This window comes from Pongo pygmaeus, chromosome 1 (genome assembly GCF_028885625.2).
Source record: "Pongo pygmaeus isolate AG05252 chromosome 1, NHGRI_mPonPyg2-v2.0_pri, whole genome shotgun sequence".
NCBI classification, from domain to species: Eukaryota; Metazoa; Chordata; class Mammalia; order Primates; family Hominidae; genus Pongo; species Pongo pygmaeus.
Genome location: NC_072373.2, coordinates 108,539,810 through 108,559,158, shown reverse-complemented (window position 1 = coordinate 108,559,158; position 19,349 = coordinate 108,539,810). Strand labels below are relative to the sequence as shown.

Sequence of the window (19,349 nt, the reverse complement as noted above, 5' to 3'; positions counted from 1 at the left end):
GTCTCTCATTCCACCCGATGAGAAATGCCCACAAGTGTGGAGGGGCAGGCCACCCCTTCATCTGGTGCCCAACGTGGGTGCTCTTCTCTAGGGTGAAGGTACGTTCAAGCATGGTCATTGAGGACAAGTTGACAGGAGATCCCGAGTACATCTGCAGTCAGTCTTGCGGTAAGCTTGTGCGCTCAAAGAACCTAGGGTAACAATGGGGCAAACTAAAAGTAAATATGCCTCTTATCTTAGCTTTATTAAAATTCTTTTAAAAAGAGTGGGAGTTAGAGTCTCTACAAAAAATCTAATCACGCTATTTTGAACAATAGAACAATTTTGCCCATGGTTTCCAGAACAGGGAACTTTAGATCTAAAAGACTGGAAAAACATTGGCAAAGAATTAAAACAAGCAAGTAGGGAGGGTAAAATCATCCCACTTACAGTATGGAATGATTGGGCCATTATTAAAGTAATTTTAGAACTGTTTCAAACAGAAGAAGACAGGGTTGCAGTTTCTGATGCCCCCGAAAGCTGTGGAATAGATTGTAAAGAAGAGGCAGGGATAAAATCCTGGAAAGGAATGGAAAGTTTACATTGTGAATATGTAGCAGAGCCGGCTTATATGGCTCAGTCAACGCAAAATGTTGACTATAATCAATTACAGGGGGTGGTATATCCTGAAACGTTAAAATTAGAAGAAAAAGGTCCAGAATCAGTGGGGCCATCAGAGTCTAAACCACGAGGGCCAACTCCTCTTCCAGCAGTTCAGATGCCTGTAACATTACAACCTCAAATGCGGGCTAGACAAGTACAAACCCCAGGAGAATATCAAATAGAGAAAGATAGAGTCTCTGTCACCGCAATGCCAATCCAAATACAGTATCCACAATATCAGCCGGTAGAAAATAAGACCCAACCACCAGTAGCCTATCAATACTGGCTGCCAGCCAAACTTCAGTATCGGCCACCCCCAGAAAGTCAGTATGGACAGCCAGGAATGTTCCCAGCACCACAGGGCAGGGCGCCATACCCTCAGCCGCCCACTATGAGACTTAAGCCTACATCACCACCTAGTGGACAGGGTAGTACATTACATAAAATTATTGATAAGGCAAGAAAGCAAGGAGATATTGAGGCGCGGCAATTCCCAGTAATATTAGAACCGATACCACCTGGAGAAGGGGCCCAAGAGGGAGAGCCTCCGATAGCTGAGGCCACATATGAGTCCTTTTTGATAAAAATGCTAAAAGATATGAAAGAGTGGGTAAAACAGTATGGACCCAACTCCCTTTATATGAGGACATTATTAGATTCCATTCCTCATGGACATAGACTCATCCCTTATGATTGGGAGATTCTGGCCAAATCGTCTCTCTCACCCTCTCAATTTTTACAATTTAAGACTCGGTAGATTGATGGGGCACAAGAACAGGTCCGAAGAAATAGGGCTGCCAATCCTCCAGTTAACATAGATGCAGATCAACTATTAGGAACAGGTCAAAATTGGAGCACTACTAGTCAACAAGCATTAATGCAAAATGAGGCCATTGAGCAAGTTAGAGCTATCTGCCTTAGGGCCTGGGAAAAAATCCAAGACCCAGGAACCGCCTGCCCCCCATTCAATACAATCAGACAAGGCTCTAAAGAGCCCTACCCTGATTTTGTGGCAAGGCTCTAAGATGTTGCTCATAAGTCAATTGCTGATGAGAATGCCCTAAAGGTCATAGTGGAGTTGATGGCATACGAAAACGCCAATCCTGAGTGTCAATCAGCCATTAAGCCATTAAAAGGAAAGTTTCCCACAGGATCAGATGTAATCTCAGAGTATGTAAAAACCTGTGATGGAATTAGAGGAGCTATGCATAAAGCTATGCTTATGGCTCAAGCAATAACGGGAGTTGCTTTAGGAGGACAAGTTAGAACATTTGGAGGGAAATGTTATAATTGTGGTCAAATTGGTCATCTAAAAAAGAAATCCCCAGTCTCAAATAAACAGAATATAACTATTCAAGCTGCTACGACAACAGGTAAAGAGCCACCTGACTTATGTCCAAGATGTAAAAAAGGAAAACATTGGGCTAGTCAATGTCATCCTAAATTTGATAGAAATGGGCAACCATTGTCAGGACACAAGCAGAGGGGCCAGCCTCAGGCCCCACAACAAACTGGGGCATTCCCAATTCAGCCCTTTGTTCCTCAGGGTTTTCAGGGACAACAATCCCCACTGTCCCAAGTGCCTCAGGGAATGAGCCAGTTACCACAATACAACAATTGTCCCCCACCACAAGTGGCAGTGCAGCAGTAGATTTATGTACTATACAAGCAGTCTCTCTGCTTCCGGGGTGCCCCCACAAAAAATCCCCACAGGGGTATGTGGCCCACTGCCTGAGGGGACTGTAGGACTAATCTTAGGAAGATCAAGCCTAAATCTAAAGGGAGTTCAAATTCATACTGGTGTGGTTGATTCAGACTATAAAGGTGGAATTCAATTGGTTATTAGCTCTCCAATTCCTTGGAGTGCCAGTCCAGGAGACAGAATTGCTCAATTATTACTCCTGCCTTATATTAAGGTTGGAAACAGTGAGATAAAAAGAACAGGAGGGTTTGGAAGCACTGATCTGACAGGAAAGGCTGCATATTGGGCAAGTCGGGTCTCAGAGAGCAGACCTGTGTGTAAGGCCATTATTCAAGGAAAACAGTTCAAAGGGTTAGTAGACACTGGAGCAGATGTCTCTATCATTGCTTTAAATCAGTGGCCAAAAAATTGGCTAACCAAAAGGCTGTTACAGGACTTGTTGGCGTAGGCACAGCCTCAGAAGTGTATCAAAGTACATGATTTTACATTGTTTAGGGCCAGACAATCAAGAAAGTACTGTTCAGCCAACGATTACTTCAATTACTGTTAATCTGTGGGGTCGAGATTTATTACAACAATGGGGTGCAGAAATCACTATGCCCACTCCATTATACAGCCCCATGAGTCAAAAAATCATGACGAAGATAGAATGTATCTTCCTGGTCCAGGAAAGGGACCAGGAAAAAATGAACATGGCATTAAAGTCCCAACTGAGACTGAAAGAAATCAAGAAAGAAAAGGAATAGGTATCATTTTTACGGGCGGCCACTGTAGAGCCTCCTAAACCCATTCCATTAACTTGGAAAATAGAAAAACCGGTATGGGCAAATCAGTGGCCACTACCAAAACAAAAACTGGAGGCTTTACATTTATTAGCAAATGAACAGTTAGAAAAGGGACATATTGAGTCTTCATTCTCGCCTTGGAATTCTCCTGTGTTTGTAATTCAGCAAAAATCCGGCAAATGGCATATGTTAACTGACCTAAGGGCCATAAATGCCATAATTCAACCCATGGGGCCTCTCCAACCCAGGTTGCCCTCTCTGACCATGATCCCAAAAGGCTGGCCTTTAATTAATTAATTTAATTAATTTAATGGTAAAAAAGGATTGCTTCAGGAAGGTTTCAGTGGAAAGTGTTACCTCAGGGAATGCTTAATAGTCTAACTATTTGCCAGACTTTCGTAGGTCGAGCTCTTCAACCAGTTAGAGACAAGTTTTCAGACTGTTATATCATTCATTATGTTGATGATATTTTATGTGCTGCAGAAATGAGAGACACATTAATTGAATGTTATACATTTCTGCAAGCAGAGGTTGCCAACGCAGGACTGGCAATAGCATCTGGTAAGATTCAAAGCTCTACTCCTTTTCATTATTTAGGGATGCAGATAGGAAATAGAAAAATTAAGCCACAAAAAATAGAAATAAGAAAAGACACATTAAAAACATTAAATGATTTTCAAAAATTGTTAGGAGATATTAATTGGATTCAGCCAACTCTAGGCATTCCTACTTATGCCATGTCAAATTTGTTCCCTATCTTAAGAGGAGACTCACACTTAAGTAGTAAAAGAATATTAACCCCAGGCCAGGCGCGGTGGCTCTCTCCTGTAATCCCAGCACTTTGGGAGGCCAAGACGGGCGGATCACGAGGTCAGGAGTTCAAGACCAGCCTGGCCAATATGGTGAAACCCTGTCTCTACTAAAAATACAAAAATTAGCAGCGCGTAGTGGTGTATGCCTGTAGTCCCAGCTACTTGGGAGGCTGAGGCAGAAGAATCGCTTGAACCTAGGAGGCAGAGGTTGCAGTGAGCCGAGATCGTGCCACTGCACTCCAGCCTGGGCAACAGAGCGAGACTCCGTCTCAAAAAAAAAAAAAAAAAAAAAAAGAATATTAACCCCAGAGGCAACAAAAGAAATTAAATTAGTGGAAGAAAAAATTCAGTCAGTGCAAATAAACGGAATAATAGATCCCTTAGCCCCACTCCAACTTCTGGTTTTTGCTACTGCACGTTCTCCAATAGGCATCATTGTTCAAAATACTGATCTTGTGGCGTGGTCATTCCTTCCTCACAGTACAATTAAGACTTTTATATTGTACTTGGATCAAATAGCTACATTAATTGGTCAGGCAAGATTACAAATCATAAAACTGTGTGGAAATGACCCAGAAAAAATAGTTGTCCCTTTAACCAAGGAACAAGTTAGACAAGCCTTTATCAATTCTGGTGCATGGCAGATTGCTCTTGCTAATTTTGTGGGAATTATCGATAATCATTACCCAAAAACAAAAATCTTCCAGTTTTTAAAATTGACTACTTGGATTTTACCTAAAATTACCAGACATGAACTTTTATTAGAAAATGCTCTGACAGTATTTACTGATGGTTCCAGCAATGGAAAAGCAGCTTACACAGGGCCAAAAGAGCGAGTAATCAAAACTCAGTGTCAATCGGCTCAAAGAGCAGAGTTGGTTGCAGTCATTACAGTGTTACAAGATTTTAGTCAACGTATCAATATTGTATCAGATTCTGCGTATATAGTACAGGCTACAAGGGATGTTGAGACAGCTCTAATTAAATATAGCATGGATGATCAGTTAAACCAGTTGTTCAATTTATTACAACAAACTGTAAGAAAAAGAAATTTCCCATTTTATATTACTCATATTCGAGCACACACTACTTTACCAGGGCCTTTAATTAAAGCAAATGAACAAGCTGACTTACTGGTATCATCTGCATTCATAAAAGCACAAGAACTTCATGCTTTGACTCATGTAAATGCAGCAGGATTAAAAAACAAATTTGATGTCACATGGACTCAGGCAAAAGATATCGTACAACATTGCACCCAGTGTCAAGTCCTACACCCGCCCACTCAAGAGGCAGGAGTTAGTCCCAGAGGTCTGTGTCTTCATGCGTTATGGCAAATGGATGTCACGCATGTACCTTCATTTGGAAGATTATCATATATTCATGTAACAGTTGATACTTATTCACATTTCATATGGGCAAACTGCCAGACAGGAGAAAGTACTTCCCATGTTAAAAAACATTTATTATCTTGTTTTGCTGTAATGGGAGTTCCAGAAAAAATTAAAGCTGACAATGGACCAGGATACCGTAGTAAAGCTTTCCAAGTATTCTTAAATCATTGGAAAATTTCACATACAACAGGAATTCCCTATAATTCCCAAGGACAGGCCATAGCTGAAAGAACTAACAGAACACTCAAAACTTTTCATGTGCGTCCATGTGAAGAGACCACCAAACAGGCTTTGTGTGAGCAATAAAGCTTTTAATCACCTGGGTGCAGGCGGGCTGAGTCTGAAAAGAGAGTCAGCGAAGGGAGATGGGGTGGGGCCATTTTATAGGATTTGGGTAGGTAAAGGAAAAAGGGGGGTTGTTCTCTGGCGGGCAGGAGTGGGGGGTCACAAGGTGCTCAGTAGGGGAGCTTTTGAGCCAGGATGAGCCAGGAGAAGGAATTTCACAAAATAATGTCATCAGTTAAGGCAGGAACAGGCCATTTTCATATCATTTGTGGTGGAATGTCATCAGTTAAGGCAGGAACCAGCCATCTGGATGTGTACGTGCAGGTCACAGGGGATGTGATGGCTTAGCTTGCACTCAGAGGCCTGACAAAACTCAATTAGTTAAACAAAAAGAAGAGGAAGACAGTAAGGAGTGTACCACTCCTCAGATGCCACTTAATCTAGCACTCTATACTTTAAATTTTTTAAACATTTATAGAAATCAGACTACTGCTTCTGCAGAACAACATCTTCCTGGTAAAAAGAACAGCCCACACGAAGGAAAACTGATGTGGTGGAAAGACAACAAAAATAAGACATGGGAAATAGGGAAGGTGGTAACGTGGGGGAGAGGTTTTGCTTGTGTTTCACCAGGAGAAAATCAGCTTCCTGTTTGGATACCCACTAGACATTTGAAGTTCTACAATGAACCCATCGGAGATGCAAAGAAAAGCGCCTCCACGGAGATGGAAACACCAGTCGCACGGATGGATAGTCCTACCGAGGTATATGTTAATGATAGTGTATGGGTACGTGGCCCCACAGATGATCATTGCCCTGCAAATCCTGAGGAAGAAGGGATGATAAACATTTCCAATGGGTATCGTTATCCTCCTATTTGCCTAGGGAGAGCACCAGGATGTTTAATGCCTGCAATCCAAAAGTGGTTGGTAGGAGTACCTACTGTCAGTCCCACCAGTAGATTTACTTATCACTTGGTAATTGGAATGTCACTCAGGCCACAGGTAAATTATTTACAAGACTTTTCTTATCAAAGATCATTAAAATTTAGACCTAAAGGGAAACCTTGCCCCAAGGAAGTTCCCAAAGGATCAAAAAACACAGAAGTTTTACTTTGGGAAGAATGTGTGGCCAATAGTGTGGTGATATTACAAAACAATGAATTTGGAACTATCATAGATTGGACACCTCGAGGTCAATTCTACCACAGTTGCACAGGACAAACTCAATCGTGTCCCAGTGCACAGGTTAGTCCAGCTGTCGATGGTGACTTAACAGAAAGTTTAGACAAACATAAGCATAAAAAATGACAGTCTTTCTACCCTTCGGAATGGGGAGAAAAAGGAATCTCTACCCCAAGACCAAAAATAATAAGTCCTGTTTCTGGTCCTGAACATCCAGAATTATGGAGGCTTACTGTGGCCTCATACCGCATCCGAATTTGGTCTGGGAATCAAACTTTAGAAACAAGAGATCGTAAGCCATTTTATACTATCGACTTAAATTCCAGTCTAACAGTTCCTTTACAAAGTTGTGTAAAGCCCCCTTATATGCTAGTTGTAGGAAATATGGTTATTAAACCAGACTCTCAAATTATAACCTGTGAAAATTGCAGATTGTTTACTTGCATTGATTCGACTTTTAATTGGCAGCACCATATTCTGCTGGTGAGAGCAAGAGAAGGCATGTGGATCCCTGTGTCCATGGACGAACCGTGGGAGGCCTCGCCATCCATCCATATTTTGACCGAAGTATTAAAAGGCATTTTAAACAGACCCAAAAGATTCATTTTTACTTTAATTGCAGTGATTATGGGATTAATTGCAGTCACAGCTACAGCTGCTGTGGCAGGAGTTGCACCGCACTCTTCTGTTCAGTCAGTAAACTTTGTTAATGATTGGCAAGGCAGGGCGCGGTGGCTCATGCCTGTAATCCCAGCACTTGGGGAGGCCGAGGCGGGTGGATCATGAGGTCAGGAGATCGAGACTATCCTGGCTAACATGGTGAAACCCCGTCTCTACAAAAATACAAAAAAATTAGCCGGGCGTGGTGGCGGAGGCCTGTAGTCCCAGCTACTCGGGAGGCTGAAGCAGGAGAATGGCGTGAGCCCAGGAGGTGGAGCTTGCAGTGAGCCAAGATCGCGCCACTGCACTCCAGCCTGGGTGACAGAGCAAGACTCCGTCTCAACAAACAAACAAACAAAAATTGGCAAAAAAATTCTACAAGATTTTGGAATTCACAATCTGGTATTGATCAAAAATTGGCAAATCAAACTAATGATATTGAACTGTCATTTGGATGGGAGATAGGCTCATGAGCTTAGAACATCGTTTCCAGTTACAGTGTGACTGGAATACGTCAGATTTTTGTATTACACCCCAAGTTTATAATGAGTCTGAGCATCACTGGGACATGGTTAGATGCCACCTACAGGGAAGAGAAGATAATCTCCCTTTAGACATTTCCAAATTAAAAGACCAAATTTTCAAAGCATCAAAAGCCCATTTAAATTTGGTACCAGGAACTGAGGCAATCGCAGGAGTTACTGATGGCCTCGCAATTCTTAACCCTGTCGCTTGGGTTAAGACCATGGGAAGTACTACCATTATAAATTTCATATTAATCCTTGTGTGCCTGTTCTGTCTGTTGTTAGTCTGCAGGTGTACCCAGCAGCTCTGAAGAGACAGCAGCCATGGAGAATGAGCCATGATGACGATGCTGGTTTTGTCAAAAAGAAAACGGGGAAATGTGGGGAAAAGAAAGAGAGGTCAGACTGTTACTGTGTCTATGTAGAAAGAAGGAGACATAAGAGACTCCATTTTGGTCTGCACTAAGAAAAATTCTGCCTTGAGATGCTGTTAATCTGTAACCCTACCCCTAACCCTGTGCTCCCTGAAACATGTGCTGTGTCCACTCAAGGTTAAATGGATTAAGGGCTGTGCAGAGTGTGCTTTGTTAAACAAATGCTTGAAGGCAGCATGCTTGTTAAGAATCATCACCACTCCCTAATCTCAAGTACCCAGAGACACAATACACTGCAGAAGGCCGCAGGGACCTCTGCCAAGGAAAGCCAGGTATTGTCCAAGGTTTCTCCCCACGTGATAGTCTGAAATATGGCCTCGTGGGAAGGGAAAGACCTGACCGTCCCCCAGCCCGACACCCTTGACACCCGTAAAGGGTCTGTGCCGAGGAGGATTAGTAAAAGAGGAAGGCCTCTTTGCAGTTGAGATAAGAGGAAGGCATCTGTCTCCTGCTCGTCCCTGGGCAATGGAATGTCTCAGTGTAAAGCCCGATTGTATATTCCATCTACTGAGATAAGAGAAAACCCCCTTAGGGCTGGAGGTGGGACATGTGGGCAGCAATGCTGCTCTTTAAGGCACTGAGATGTTTATGTATATGCACGTCAAAAGCACAGCACTTTTTTCTTTAGCTTGTTTATGATGCAGAGACATTTGTTCACATGTTTTCGTGCTGACCCTCTCTCCGCTATTACCCTATTGTCCTGCCACATCCTCCTCTCTGAGAAACGCCCGATAATGATCAATAAATACTAAGGGAACTCAGAGACTGCTGCCGGGGCGGGTCCTCCGTATGCTGAGCGCCGGTTCCCTGGGCTCACTTTTCTTTCTCTATACTTTGTCTCTGTGTCTCTTTCTTTTGTCAAGTCTCTCATTCCACCCGATGAGAAACGGCCACAGGTGTGGAGGGGCAGGCCACCCCTTCATCTATTTAATATGTAAATGATGAAAACATTCATTACATTATTATTTGTTTATTTATGTATTCACTTTGAGACAGAGTCTCACTCTGTCACCTAGTCTGGAGTGCAGTGGTGCAATCTTGGCTCACTGCAACCTCTGCCTCCCGGGTTCAAGCAATTCTCCAGCCTCAGCCTCCTCAGTAGCTGGGATTACAGGCACACATCACCACGCCCGGCTAATTTTTGTATTTTTAGTAGACACGGGGTTTCACCATGTTGGTCAGGCTGGTCTCGAACTCCTGACCTCGTGATCCACCCGCTACTGCTTCCCAAAGTGCTGGGATTACAGGCGTGAGCCACCGTACCTGGCCCATTACGTTATTTTTTAAAAAATCAGTGTGACTCTTTTGACAAATTAGAATGGTTCAAAAATCTTGGTTACGCTGGGCACGGTGGCTCACGCCTGTAATCCCATCACTTTGGGAGCCGGAGGTCAGGAGTTCGAGATCAGCCTGGCCAACATGGTGAAACCCTGTCTCTACTAAAAATACAAAAATTAGCCGGGCATGGTGGCGGGCTCCTGTAATCCCAGCTACTCAGGAGGCTGAGGCAGAAGAATTGCTTGAACCTGGGAGGCAGAGGTTGCAGTGAGCCAAGATCGCGCCACTGCACTCCAGCCTGAGCGACAGAGCGAGTCTCTGTCTGAAAAACAACAACAACAACAACAAAACAAAACAAAAAGACAGAAATTTGGTTTTAGAACCAGACAAATTAAATGGGAGACTTACTTCCAATGAGACCTAGAAATTTCTAAATTTCTAAAATTTCTAAAAGAACTGAGAAAATTGCGCCGGGCGCGGTGGCTCATGCCTGTAATCCCAGCACTTTGGGAGGCTGAGGTGGGCGGATCACGAGGTCAAGAGATGGAGACCATCCTGGCCAACATGGTGAAACCCCTGTCTCTACTAAAAATACAAAAATCAGCCGGGCGCGATGGCAGGCTCCTGTAGTCCCAGCTCTCGGGAGCCTGAGGCAGGAGAATTGCTTGAATCCGGCAGGTGGAGGTTGTAGTGAGCCGAGAGCACACCACTGCACTCCCGCCTGCCAATAGAGCGAGACTCCATCTCAAAAAAAAAAAAAAAAAAAAAAAAAAAGAACTAAGAAAATTGCCTCCATTGAGGAAGTAAGCTTAAGGAGGTAAACTGACACGTTTTCTGAATTGAGAAATAGTGAGGAGGCTTTGTCTCTTTCGCCTCCAACTGCTCCTTCTCCTCCTGACCCTGCACCTGCATAGTCTTTCTTATCGGAGCCTTCCTGTCCTGCCTTGCCTCTTCTTCCATCAGCATCACCTGAGGAAAGTCCCCAGGGCTCTGGCTCCTTCCCTGAAACTTCTGTTCTGACAGCCCCTTTCAAGGTAAAACCCAAACCCACAGGAGGAGGGGAGCCTACCATTGTGTACACCGCTTCACCAAAATGTGAATTAAGAATACTATAGCCGGGCGCGGTGGCTCATGCCTGTAACTCTAGCACTTTGGGAGGCCGAGGTGGGCGGATCACAAGGTCAGGGGATGGAGACCATCCTGACTAACACGGTGAAACCCCATCTCTACTAAAAATACAAAAAATTAGCCGGGCCTGGTGGCGGGCGCCTCTAGTCCCAGCTACTCCTAGGAGGCTGAGGCAGGAGAATGGCATTAACCCGGGAGGTGGACTTGCAGACAGCCGAGATCGCGCCACTGTACTCCAGCCTGGGCAACAGAGCAAGACTTCATCTCAATAAATAAATAAATAAATAAATAAAAATAAAAATAAAATAAAATAAAATAAAGGACTTCCCTGATCTAAATTTAAATACATTTCATTCTTCTGTTTCTAAAGCAGGCTCCAAGATCCTGTAGGCTTTGGCAGAAAATTCGACTTAACTGTCGAAACCTTTGAGCCCAAATATTCTGACCTTTATCAATTAATTCACATTCTAGGGAAGAAGGCAAAGCCACTAACTGGTTGCCAAAGGCAAATTGGAAGGATTTTCAAAAAGAGACGGAAGCAGAACATGAAAGGTTCACATTTTAGCCAAATATGTGCATGTTGCCATTCCCCAGGTCCTTCCTAAAAATATAGATTGAAGGATAATTCAGCAATGTACTAAAAAGCCAGACAAATCTGTCTTTGCTTACTTAAAATGGTTTGAGAGCCAGGCGTGGTAGCTCATGCCTGTAATCCCAGCACTTTGGGAGGCTGAAGCGGGTGGATCCCTTGAGGTCAGGAGTTCGAGAGCAGCCTGCCAACCTGGTGAAACCCTAACTCTACTAAAAATACAAAAATTTGCCAGGTGGCTACTCAGGAGGCTGAAGCAAAAGAATCGTTTGAACCCAGGAGGTGGAGGCTACAGTGAGCTGAGATCCTGCCACTGCATGCAATACAGCCTGGGCGACAGAGGAGACTCCGTCTCAAAAAGAAAAAAATTAGCAGGGTAGTAGAAATACAATGCACACCAGAATGATAATCACGAAGACAATCTGTATTCCAGAATAGCAAGGGAACCTATTCTATGAGGGAGCCAACTGAAAATATCAAATCCCAGTTCACACCCCAGGGTGTGGTGTCACATGCCTGTAGTCCCAGCTACTCGGGAGGATTAGTAAGGAGGTTTGCTTGAATTCATGAGGACAAGGCAGAAGTAACCCTGATCATGCCACTGCACTCCAGCCTGGGGGACAGTGAGACCTTGTCTCAAAAAACAAACTAAAAAACAAACAAAAAACCCCACAAAACCAGACAACGGCAACAAATTGTCGCCTCACTCTGAAATGACAGTGGCAAACATCACTTTGCTATTGGAAAATTGAAAGAAAAACACTCCCTCTTGCTGTCAACCTGCCCTCTTGCTCTAACATGTCTGACCCATGGTTTAAAATGCCCAAAAGCTGATGTACTCAATTTCACTTACCTGTTCTGCACCAGCATTTATTTTTGTGTGGAGGAGATCCCCATGCATGGTCCTATAAATGTCTAATGGCATGGAATCATGAACGGCAGTGTCTTTTAGGATATTTGGATATATATGTGTATATATATACCTGAAGAAACCCAACATTACATAAATATATGTAAGCAGAATGCTTCATCACAAGGATAAGGACGTGAAAAAAACCAGTTTCTTTTGAAATCCTAAACGTTCTAGTCTGCGAATTAAAAGCCATTATTTGAAGAAGGGTGCCCAGGCTCCAGCCGGTCGTCGAAAGGTTGCTCCGCAATAGAGGCTAAGGACCAGCTTCTTTGGGAGAGAACAGATGAGGGAAGTGGGAGGGAAAAAAGAGAGAGGCAGGCGTCACTTCCCCTGGCTGGCTCGGCAGTGGGTTGGTCGGCTGAGTTGGCGGAGGGTGGGACGGAAGAGCAGACGGGGACTGGGAAAGGCACTGTCGGTGACATCACGGATAGGGCGACTTCTATGTAGATCAGGCAGTGCAGAGGCTGCTGCTTCGCCACATGCTGCTTCCCCACGAAGGAGTTCCCGTGCCGTGGGAGCCGATTCAGGACCGCTGGTGGGACCTGAGAGTCCCAGCTGTGTGTCAGGGCTAGGAGGGCTCGGGGGTGCGCGGGGCAAGGGACCGTGCGTGTAAAGGGGGAGGCGTGTGAGGCTGTGGCGGGGCGGAGGTGCGGGAACTCATACTTACCTGGCAGGGGAGATACCATGATCACGAAGGTGGTTTTCCCAGGGCGAGGCTTATCCATTGCACTCCGGATGTGCTGACCCCTGCGATTTCCTCAAATGTGGGAAACTCGACTGCATAATTTGTGGTAGTGGGGGACTGCGTTCGCGCTTTCCCCTGATCTCTTTCGTGGCTTAAAGAGTAGAGTGTACGTTCAGTGGTGCTCTTCCTTTCTGTTGGTTTGTGTCTCTGGTGGTGCCCTTAAACGTTACTGTTGCAGTCAGGAGGCGGGAAAATAGGAAGTGGCATGTCGCCGTCCTTCTCGCTGGAGAAGTAAGAAGTGTCAGCCATTGTGAGCCTGTTTATCACAAGCTGACTAGCGCGAAGACTGCATAGCTCTTCCTTTTGCCCATAAGGCCGCTTATTGCAGAAATTGATCCATGGTCCTCCAGTCTCTTGGGTTCTCACGCTCTGTGGAAATTTTCGTGTTTTTCTCTAGCCTCCAGAGTCACCTTTTACACAGCGTCTCCTTCTAACCGCAGCCCCGTCAGGAGTATTTGTAGGATTTCTATGCTAGCGGGGAATGTGTTCTCACCTCATAGAGCCAGGTACAAACTACGCAGACGGGGGCTGTTCTTTGGGATGAAAGCAGAGCCTTTGGGGCTCTTAGTGTCCCCGTTCGTTTGCAGACATAACACGCTTACTTTGTGGAGTGGAACGGCTCTCCCGGAGCCCAGGTGCCCTAACGCAATTCATCCAGGCCCGCAGGTCAGAACCGCAGTCTCACCTGTCTTGGCCGAAATGCGCTGCGATCCTCCCTGAAATATAAGGCGGGAACTTTTATGAGGAGACGGGTCCAGTTACCCTACTATCTCCTGCCGTTTACATATCTAGTCTTTCTTCAGACTTTATTTAAGCGACAGCTTCTTGTTTGATGTCTCGCTTCTACATCCTACATCCACTGTCAGGCAACTTTCTAGATAGCACCCCGACCCATCCTTCCCACTCCCAAGCAGCCCTTTCCTATTTCTGGCGCCAGTGTCCTCCCACGTCCCTCTTTCTTCAAGCCCCCGCTTATCGCCTTCATGGACAGAAAATACTCAGCTCTCTCTCAACCTGCGGTTTGCACCTGACATGCGTCAGTACCCTGGCAAATTCCTTAATACCCCTTCTCAAATGGCACTGTAAATTCATCTCTTTTTAACTCCCAGAAGTATCTAATTGGTTTTGTCCCTGCACTACATGAATAGTAGTATTTCAGTACAGAAGAAAACCCCAGGCCTAGCGATGGCGGTTCTCGGCATTTTGCCAGCCTCTCCCAGGGTGCGCTTTCTGACCTCACCTACTTCTGATCAACTGAGGTCAGGAATTCGAGACCAGCCTGACCAACATTGCGAAACCCCGTCTGTACTAAAAATACAAAAAAAAAAAAAAAAAAAAAAAATTGCCCAGCGTGGTGGTATATGTCAGTATGTCTGTAATCCCAACTACTCAGGAGGCTGAGGCAGGAGAATCGCTTGAACCCAGGAGGCAGAAGTTGCAGTGAGCTGAGATCCTGCCACTGCATGCAATACAGCCTGGGCAACAGAGTGAGGCTCTGTCTCAAAAAAAAAAAAAAAAAAAAAGAAAGAAAAAGAAAAAGAAAAGAAAAGAAAAAAGAAAAAAAAAATAGCAGGTTAGTAGAAATATAATGCACACGAGAATGGTAAGCATGAAGACAATCTGTATTCCAGAATAGCAAGGGAACCTATTCCATTAGGGAGCCAACTGAAAACATCAAATCCCAGTTCACACCCCAGGGTGTGGTGTCACGTGCCTGTAGTCCCAGCTACTCCGGAGGATTAGTAAGGAGGTTTGCTTGAATTCATGAGGTCAAGGCAGAAGTAACCCTGATCATGCCACTGCACTCCAGCCTGGGGGACAGTGAGACCTTGTCTCAAAAACAAACAAACAGAAAACCCCACAAAACCAAACAACAACAACAATTTGTCACCTCACTCTGAAATGACAGTGGCAAACATCACTTTGCTATTGGAAAATTGAAAGAAAAACACTCCCTCTTGCTATCAACCTGCCCTCTTGCTCTAACATGTCTGACCCATGGTTTAAAATGCCCAAAAGCTGATGTACTCAATTTACAGTACACTTACCTGTTCTGCACCAGCATTTATTTTTGTGTGGAGGAGATCCCCATGCATGGTCGTATAAATGTCTAATGGCATGGAATGATGAAGGGCAGTGTCTTTAAGATATTTGGAGATATATATATATATATATATGTGTGTGTATATATATGTATATATGTATATATGTGTATATATATGTATATATATGTGTATATATGTATATATATGTATACATATATATACACATATATCTGAAGAAACCCAACTTTGGGCGAGTTCCCTCAAACTTTTCACTAGGCATGACCACTGCTCTATTTTGGATAGTGATTCAGTGGGGGCAAAACCTGAGAATTATCTGCCTGGCTATCAAGAAGATAGCTCCTTGCATTTTTGGGGGGAGAACACTTTTGCTTCAAGGGAGTGTTTCTTCCCAGGATTAAAAATCTTTCTGTAACCTCAGGAAACACTGCTGATGAAAACCAGGCATGGTGGCTCTGGCCTGTAATCCCAGTGACTCGGGGGCTGAGGCAGGAGGATCACTTAAGCCCAGGAGTTGGAGGCTGCAGTGAGCTATGATGGCGCCACTGCTCTCCAGCCTGGGCCACAGAGACAGACACTGTCTCTGAAAGAAAAAGAAAAAAGAAAGAAAAACATTGCTGACGAAACTGCGGCCTCTTTTGCAGCTCAATAAAAAGCTATTTATTCACTGGCTAAGGTTGTACTAGATAATCACATCACTTTAGATGATATATTTAGCTGAGCAGGGAGATGTATGTGTGGTGGCAAATACCTTTTGTTGCGTATACATAAATATTTCCCATGCAGTAGAACCTTCTCTAGAAAAAAAATTAGAAAAGAAGCCACTTGGCTACAAGAAATCACTAAAGAAGAAATGGGATTTGATGTTTTCCCTGATGTTTTCAGTTGGCTGCCTAATGGAATAGGTTCCCTTACTGTTTCAGGATATAGATTCTCTTTGTGATTATCATTCTTGTGTGCATTATATCTCCACTAGTCAAATTATTAATGTTATGTATTTCTCATTGTTTTACTTCGAGAAACTAAATTCATGGTACTCCGAAGACTAGAGATGATTCAACAAGTGACAGCAACTATAGAATTGGCCGAGATCTCTCTGTCTTCCCCCCCCACCCCCACCCCCATTCTGTAATGCCAATTCAGCTTCTGGGTACTGTTAAAAGTTCCTCAGTGAGAAGGCTCCTTTCCTCCCCTGCCCCCAGTGTGGGACAGGACTATCTGGGAATGAGCCTTTCTGGCAAGGAGGGATACAGCTTTTGATCGACAATGCTTTCAAGAAAGACTTTTTATCTGGCCGGGCGCAGTGGCTCACACCTGTAATCCCAGCACTTTGGGAGGCAGAGGCGGGCGGATCACAAGGTCAGGAGATCGAGAGCATCCTGGCTAACACAGTGAAACCCCGCCTCTACCAAAAATACAAAAAATTAGCCGGGTGTGGTGGCGGGCGCCTGTAGTCCCAGCTACTCGGGAAGCTGAGGCAGGAGAACGGCGTGAACCCGGGAGGCGGAGCTTGCAGTGAGCCGAGATTGCGCCACTGCACTCCAGCCTGGGCGACAGAGCGAGACTCCGTCTCAAAAAAAAAAAAAAAGACTTTTTATCTAAAGGGAGAAGGAGGAAAGAAGAGAACTTCTATGAGGAGTGTGAGCCTTTCCAAATTCTCAGGCCCAGAGAGGCATTACATTGAGACAGCAACCACATTCTGCTTCCTTTTTGTACAATACTGTATTTGAAAAACAAAAAAACAAACCTACAAGACTCACGAAATTGGACAACTTTCTTTATAACACTACTACCGGTAAAACCAGCAAGGATGGCTGGTTTGCAGTCATCTGAGCAGCCTCTCTAGTTTCATAGATATGATTTCTCTCTGATATTGAAAGGCTTCCAATTTTAAGCAAAATGCTACTTCACAAAGATAAACAGCTTTGAAAGGAAACGGTTTTCTTTGTAATCCTAAACGTTTTAGTCTGCGAATTAAAAGCCACTATTTGAAGACCCGCGCACAGCTTCCAGCTGGCCGCCAGAAGGGTCCTCCGCAGGACACAGGTTAAGTAGTCGCTTCTTTGGGGGATACTAGATGCGGGGTCTGGGCGCACCTCCGGAAAGGACAAGGGCGGGAGGGAGAGGTGGAACAGCAGACGTCACTTCCTCCGCCGGCTCCCGCAGCGGGTTGGTAGGCTGAGAGGCGGAGGGTGGGGCGGAAGAGCAGAAGGAGACTGGGAAAGGCACTGTCGGTGACATCACCGATAAGGCGTTTCTATGTAGATGAGGCAGCGCAGGGGCTGCTGCTTCGCCACGAAGGATTTCCCGCGCTGTAGGAGCAAGTCCAGGACCGCTGGCTGGACATGAGAGTCCCAGCTGTGTGTTAGGGCTAGGAGGGCTCGGGGTGGTTGGGGATTGGCTGGAGTGGTGCTCGGGGCAAGTGACTGTGCGTTTAAAGGATGAGGGGTATGCAGCTGTGGCGGGGCGGAGATATGTGGGATCTTACTTACTTAGCAGGGCAAATGCTATGGTTACTAAAGTGGCTTATTCTAAACGTGACTCTCACCTATTTCATTCCAAGTATGCTGTTCTGTCATTTCCTCTAACGTGGGAAGCTCAGCTGCATAATTTGTAGCAATGAAGCAGAAGTTACAATGAAAAGACAAGTTTTCCTGTACCTGGCGGACCCCCAAGGCCTGCAGTGGATGGAGCCTAGCAGATCCTTGACAATACTATCTGATAAAGCTACATCCCTGACAGTGCTTTCCAGCGACTTTGTCAACACGGTCTGCCCCCAGCAAGTATAAGAGGAAAAACAACAAATGCCTTTACCGCCTTCTCTTTCCCCCTTGCCACTTCTCATTATTCAAGTTTTGTAAAGTTCCTGATTTCCCTTCAGTGCAGCTGCAAGGTTACCAGCTATGCTTGCGTTGCAAGACCTGTCACAGTTTGATTAACTGCCTTCTTTCTGCTTCTGTAAGCCCTCTTGCCTGCCCCGCGAGTTTCGCACCATCAGATTCCTGCTGCACCGTTCAAACTAGCCAACCCCCTTTCAGAAGTGTGTATAAAAGTCAAGCCCTGTCTTTCTTCGGGGCTCACACTAGGCCTGAGTGCACTCAATAAAATCCTTCTGTTCCACCCATTGGTCTCTTTGTTCTCCTGATTCCGGCAACAGTAGTAGGGGACTGCGTTCGTGCTTTCCCCTGGTCTTTCATGATATGAATAATAGACAGCATTTTTTTTTTCACCTATAGTTGCAGGCTTGGTCTCTGATTGTATGGTGTGGTCAGCTGTTTTTGTTTTTGTGAGACCTTATTTTCTTGTTTACTGTCCTGGGACAGATGTCTGTAGTCACTTGTTTCCTCAGGAGGCAAATTTCAGTCTCTGTGGGGGAGGTCTGTCATGTTAGCTGTGGTGGTACTTGGCGGGCAGAGCTCAGGGATCTAGGCTTCTCTGCTTTGTAGATTGCTCAATGGTCCCCAAGGCCTACTGGCTTTTAACACCACTTGAAAACCTTAGTGTTTTTCCATTGTCCCCGGAGTCACCTCTTACAGAGCCTCTTTTTTTTTGTTTGTATTTTTCCCTGAGACAGAGTCTCACTGTATCTGATGGGATCTTGGTTCAAGCGATCCTCCCACCTCAGCCTCTGGAGTAGCACATGCACGAGCCATCGCAGCCAGCTAATTTCTGTTCTTGTTTTGTTGTTGTTGTTGTTGTTGTTTTGTTCTTTTAAGAGTTGAAGTTTCGCCATGTTGCCCAGGTTGGTCTCCAATTCCTGGACTCAAGTGATCCACCCTGCCTTGGCCTTCTAAACTGCTGGGATTACAGGTATGATCCATCACACCTGGCTAGCCCCTGCTTTTCCCTATAGCATTCATGGGAGTTTGTAGGATTTCTGAGCTGGGGGGAACAGGTACTCAGCTCATAGAACCAAGTAGAAATTGTACTTGGAACTGGTGCCGTTGGGTTGTAGACATAACACGCTTGCTCTTTGTATGGAAAGGGCTTTGCCAGTGCCCTGGTGTCCCTGCACAGGGCATCGAGGCCTGCAGGTCAGAATGGCAGTCTCACATATCTGTTCGTGTAATACGCAGCAATTCTCCCTGGAATATAAGATGGGAGGTCTTGTGAGGTTCCTACAAGTAAGAAGACAAATTTCCCTGAAGTTTGTATTGACAACTTTAAAAATTAATAATAACAGCCCAACCTCCTGGATGGCAAATGTCCTT

The 19,349-nt window shown here is 44.9% G+C and overlaps 1 protein-coding gene and 1 non-coding gene across 2 annotated transcripts in view; one reads left to right on the top strand and one right to left on the bottom strand.

Moving 5' to 3' along the window:
* LOC129015142 (neuroblastoma breakpoint family member 11-like) overlaps positions 1–19,349 on the bottom strand; it is a 2,260,169-nt gene that overhangs the window by 650,153 nt on the left and 1,590,667 nt on the right.
* Positions 12,990–13,153, top strand: LOC129022596 (U1 spliceosomal RNA). Its single transcript, XR_008496482.1, has one exon. It is a non-coding gene; the product is annotated as a U1 spliceosomal RNA (small nuclear RNA).